Here is a 6,000-nt window from a genome sequence, read left to right on the forward strand (position 1 = left end):
GGAATCCCTGCCGGGGCCTTTTCCCCGGCTGAGGCGCGGCGCGCCGAATCCTTCCTCAGATGAGGATAAATCACGGTATCGATCATCCCGCAATAAACAGGCGGTTAAAAATCTGGCGTTCGCCGGATTTTCAGAGAACCAGCTGGGCGAGAGCGCCGTGGAAACGGCCGGTCGGAGGTCTTCGGATCGGCGTCCGAAGGGCCGGCGTTCCTCATTTAATCTCGTTGCCCATAAACTCGGGTCACAGCCGAGTACCCCAGCTTCCTCCAGCAAGCAATTACCTCGGAAAACATCCGCCATAATCGCATTTCAATAGCGGCTTGTTGCAACGGGCAATAATGCGGCTGTTTTGAGGTGCCGGTGACCCCCAAATAAGAAGTCAATGGTCCACTTAATTACGCAGCGTCCCCAGGACTCTGTCAGACATCAACAGTGATTTTGATGACATAACCAGCATCGGAATCATGTTGAAACTGGATGTGGACAGAAATTCATGTGGCAATAAGTTCAGTAAATTCCCATGATAGTGATACTTACGCATAATAACAATCAAGCTGCCATCATTTTAAATCAGTGTGTCAAATCAATTTTAGATAAGATATGAATTATTCAGTGATAGATGATCCAGTGAAACGTACACAAGAAAATAAAGAATGATACATATTTTTCCACACTTACATTTATTGAGACTATTTATATATAAGAACATAAAGGATATCAACAGTTTGAAATACACTTTCTTGGTATACTTGTAATCCAAAGAAAACATCCACTATGGGCTTATCTTACGTAAGATTTTCATCTATAAAACCCAACATATTGACTTTGGTTTTCAAGATGACTGACAGCATGTAACTGTGCTTCTGCTCACGTTTAATACTCAGACAGAAGGTGAGCTTACGCCCGAAAAAAACAGATATTCCTGTGCCAGTTCGGTGAATGCTGGGGAGGTGATTTGATGCGACTTCCTCTAAGCCAGCGGATGGCTTCCGCTAGCCAGCGAAGGGGATCCAGGGAGCTGTGTGTCTCTGATTCTGTTCTTTCCCGCAGAGCTGAGGGAGGTGTTGAAGGTGACACTGTTTGGCCCCGAAAACGACTCTCTGGACCTCTTCCTTCTCTGAGCTATCTGGGGTCCTATGCTGCCCCCCCCCCCCCCCCCACGGGGTGATGCGGACTCCATTCCGCCTCTCGCTCTCAGTTTTGATCTCGAGAACACTGGGCACTGTTGTGCCTTTAACCTTGAATCTGGTTTCAAGAAAACTGGTTGTGTTGAGCATGGCCTTGTTGTCAGGGCTGGTACACTTCTCGTCCAAGATGTCTGCCTGGACTTGGGGAGGTCCGCATCGGTCTCCTCCACTGCGAAGCCGTTTGAGTTGAGGACACACAGGACGGGCTTCGGAGCTTCTCCTGAAAGTGTAGCTGTTAGTTCTCCATGACAGGGCTCAGTGCTCTGTTAATGGATTCTAGCACCTCAATATCTCACCAGACTTCCTATCAGCCGAGAGGATCTGTGTTATTGCCTTACTGCCTTCTGTTGCTCCAAAAACACTCTTACGACTATCAGGAGTCTTCATCCGCCTGTGCTTGAACAAGGGCCTCCTCCTCTACCCAGCAATAGGAAAACGTTCTCCACCTTTCTACACATCCCTAATGCCCAATCTATGAGGGCTTCAGAGCATTTTCTGAAGAAAAACTACAAAGAAAAAGAGTTTAATAAAATTTACAGAAGAAAAACATGCATGCATGGTAGTTTAATTATAAGGTATTGTAGAACTGCCACATAAACTGAAAAAATGTAAACATAATTTAAACATTAAATATGAATATGAAAAGCAAGTAATATAGCATAGCAATATTAACCCATATCATTTTGCAACATTACAATGCCCTAATAGGCTAGTTTTATGCACAACTTGGAAAGGTTTAATGAAAATATGCCCCACAAATAGATTTTATGAGCTCTCATTTACTCATCTCCAAACTGAAGTCTGGCCCATTCGTTCAAGTCAGTGGCTTTCACAAGATTTGCTTCAGTTCGTTGCGATGCGTTAGCGAGTCTCCCAGTCCCTGGTTAATTACCATTCAGATTTGTTCTTCTGGGAGGCAAGTCATTTGTGAGCGTCAAAGTAGCGCAAGGTCAAGCTCGCATGCGGCTCCATCACTGCGCTCGACCGCAGGTCGGACGTTGTTGAGAGACACTCACAATTTTCAACTTGACCGGTGATTTGCCGGGGCAGCTCGTGTACAGATTCAGAAACATCTTTCGTAGAGAAATACTGGCGTGATGATACCGTGCCTCTCCGGTCGACCGCGTACCATAACCTTGGGGCCAATTCGTGAAGAGAGGAGACCTGCTCTTTGCAGTGTGGTAGCCTTAGGTGCCTTAGGTGCATTAACTGTCTTAACTACTGCTTGTATTTTTTCCATAGACTGCGTTGTTGACGTTCTCGTTGTGTTAGTGTTAATCAGTTTAACCTTCAGGGTCCAAGTTGAACTATGCGGTTGTTCCCTGCACTTGGACCGGTACTTCTCTCTAGGGGTTTCGTCAGACTTGTTCCTGGTTATGGTTATACACTTTGTTGTACGTCGCTCTGGATAAAAGCGTCTGCCAAATGCCTGTAATGTAATGTAATGTAATGTAGCCTACGTGATGCGTCATTCAATTCCACTGGCAGATGATCTGAGGCCTGGATTTGGTTTTGTAAATGCCGACGCAGTGGGTTGTTGGTTTCTTAAGACATCAGTGCCCTTGTCACACATGCCCTTTTTTGGCCCCCGACTCTTTTGGCCTGTACGCTCATCACACTGAACCGCACGGTGGCGTTTAAGCTGGTCAAAAAGCTAGTTGTGTTCCGGTCAGAAGTTTATACAGATTTTCGGCAGTTCATAGAAACTGCCACGTGTTTGTCAAAAAAAAAACCAAAACAAACCCAAATAGCTGCCACTTGAATGTTCCTACACGTCCATTTTTATCTGTTGTCCAATCAAATTACTTGTATCACTTTTTCAAAAATAAAAAACAAGCCAACAGGTGCATGCCGGTGAAAGAGCTGTGATTGGCTGTACTCGTTTTAGATTAAATTGGAGGACACAGAAGAAAGCTCTACAGGCAAGCTCCTGGGCAAACAGAAAGGTTGTGCATTTATCCAAATTATCGCATCGTTAAGCAGGATTTCATCAGTACGAGGACGCTAGGGTAAGTTTTGATATTCTTTTGTTTAATTGCCCTGGTCTAGGCTATTTGCAGTCCGCCTGCTCGCTGACAACATGAAGACAGATAGCACGGTCATCTGTGTCTATTTACACGGACTCAAAAAATTTCTTCCGGTGAAACTCGGGTGAGGTTTCCATGCCTCACCTACGCAGTGTTCAGCTTCTGTGGAGCTCAGCCGAGTCTTTCTGAAAGCCAGGCCGCACAAATTGGCCATTAAAATGAAATTTGGTGCCGTTTTCAAAGACGATTCGGGAGAAATCTACAAAAAGCTGGCTCTGGTGAGTCTGGGCAACCTGGAGACCCCACTGTGTGTGTGCTGCGTTTTGTACCACCCACGCTTGGGACCAATTATAACGAGCTGTATTATTAACAGTACACATTTAATGTCCACTTACCCACTTAAAGCCATATCATATCAGAAATATATGCATACCCTGAATAACTGTCCCATATGTGCATTCTAGGACTTTAAAAATAATGCTTTCTTTTTCTGTAATGTTCTATATGTCAAACAATTCCTTTAGAGAACTACATTGAAACTGATTGTACTAGAAACTGATGACTGGAGTCACATTGCCTAACCTGCTGAAATGTGGACAGCTGGTCACTGACACTAAACCTGACACTTGAAGGAATTCAAATACAAAGCAAATAGCAGCAAGCAAACCATGTGCTGTATTGTGTTATAGTAAGCTGACGTAAAGCTTTAGGCAAGAACTTCCACACATTTTCAACAACCTTAAGAGATTGGCTTTACGTAATAAAACCATTGTGCGCAGTCGACCTCCAGGACCGAATGTGAAACCCTTCTGTAAGCGGCTTCAGGAGAGACATTACAGGAAGTATAGTGGGGCTCTCCCAACCCGATTCGCTATTGGTAAGTTAATACATGAACATCTGCTCAGACAAAAGTTATAACGCTGGCAGTCACACGGCGTAAAACGCGTCAGCTGACAACAAGAGAGAAAGTACTGTGGGTTTATTTTTGCATTGTACTTAAAACAACATGACAACATGAATGCACTGCGTGTATTACTCAAAATAAGCAGACTCGTCAGATCTGCATTTCCGAGAGAAATGTTATTATTTGACTTGTTTGCTCTGCTATCCAAGATACGCTCGGCGAGACTAATCACGGCTGCGTTAAATGAATGGGGTGTCGTTTGATGTTGGAACTTGGAAGCTTACCTTCAGAACAGAAACCCCGTCCGATCTGTGCCCACCGAATGCCCGGCGATGCACGGTTGGGTTCAGCAATCATCCAAAGGAAAGTCGGTGCATCCGGTGGTTTCAGGACCTCGCGAGCCTGAACAGGTCCGAGACAGCCGCTGCACTCTACCTAGCGCCAATGCTTGATAGATTTTCTCGACTGTTATTTTAAATCTTGTAAATCAAGCGAAGACGTTTCCAAAGGCATGTTAGCTAATGCACAGATTAATCTTTGCAACTTCCCGATGATTAACTTTGTTCGGAGGCAATCAGGTTAGAATAGGGCATCAAGAGTTTCTTCTCCCGGATAGCTCGCTAACTAACCCACTGCAGTTGAGTCACCGAAATAGAAGCGGCCGTTTTCAGGCACTGCGCTGCTACCAGGAGCTGAGAGCATCAGAAGCGTAGCCACTCTGAAAATATATTACCATCTCGGGAATGACTTAGAGTTTGAACATACCCCCAATAAGATGCTCCAAAACACAAGCTCTCCTCTGATACGGATTTAACACGGCGTTGTGTTTCGTCAAGTCCATCCACACAAAAAAAACGGCATTCACGAAGACTTGATCCTACCGATAACAAGGGACGCTTTGTCAGTGCTCAAACTGCGCAGTTTTTCCAAATCACATTGCCTGGGAGCCTGAACACCACCACTTTTCTTCACCAGGTAAGCACACTTTCTAATGATTAACCGCCGAAGACGTGAGGACACAAGCGATCCTCTTCTATTTTATTTTACCTTGCCCTGACTTAACCTGGGAATAATCTCCCGCGCATGCCTCGGGTATTTCTTTAGCAAGCCATATCTTTAACATAACCAATACCGTTTGTTTCGTCCAGTTTAGAGAGCATAATCTTGTTTTCAGAAGCTCGTAAAATTGCACCGATTGAACTGCCTGTGACAACTGACTTCCGTTGAAGAGTTCATTTTCTAAAGCAGGCGAAAAGAGCCAGTGTCCTTGTGCTAGCCTAATACCCACTGGCCTTGATTTTCAAAGAAGAAAAGAGTTCATTTCACAGATCCCCGAGAGGATGCGGAATTTGGATTGTATCCTCGTGCCTTGCTAGTCATGACAGAACGCTCTTCTCAATTGCAGCGGACGTTTCTGATGTCGCGATTAAATGTCAGCGACTGCGATACGTCTCTACCAGGCGCAGCAATCCTAACTTTAAATAATCGAATGCGAAGCCCTTCTTTGATGGCGGCAATCAGTTTCCACCTCCGGATTTTTCGGAGCCCATGATTACGGACTTTAAGGACCGTGGCAGTTGCCATGGATGTGTACTGCCTTTCTGAGGTGTCCTCCCATATATAGAAATCCGTTATCCCAGCCTCCTCCGGTCCCGACATGCAAGAATTGTCCAATCCGCTGCCCCTCCAATCTCTCTACCAGGTTTGAAGCAAAATATGGATTGGATTTAGGAAAGAAGGATCTCAGAGGTGTACCTTACTTCGGGAAATGCAAGTCTATCGCATTATTAGTGTACATTCCAGTGGCATATAAGTTATAGTCTTTTGTATTCGTTACTTCCACAACGTACCGTGATTTCTCCATAGAAGCGGACAGGCTACT

At 44.9% G+C, this 6,000-nt stretch overlaps 1 protein-coding gene across 2 annotated transcripts in view; it reads right to left on the reverse strand.

The window, feature by feature from the left end:
• Positions 1–4,537, reverse strand: part of LOC118232328 (LARGE xylosyl- and glucuronyltransferase 1-like) — an 80,899-nt gene extending 76,362 nt beyond the window's left edge. For both annotated transcript variants that reach the window (XM_035427235.1, XM_035427234.1), the window contains exon 1: positions 4,403–4,537. The gene's annotated coding sequence lies outside the window, so the exon portion shown is untranslated. The remainder of the gene's footprint in view (positions 1–4,402) is intronic.
• Positions 4,538–6,000: the final 1,463 nt, after the last annotated feature.

The sequence above is a fragment of the Anguilla anguilla genome, chromosome 7 (assembly GCF_013347855.1).
Source record: "Anguilla anguilla isolate fAngAng1 chromosome 7, fAngAng1.pri, whole genome shotgun sequence".
NCBI classification, from domain to species: Eukaryota; Metazoa; Chordata; class Actinopteri; order Anguilliformes; family Anguillidae; genus Anguilla; species Anguilla anguilla.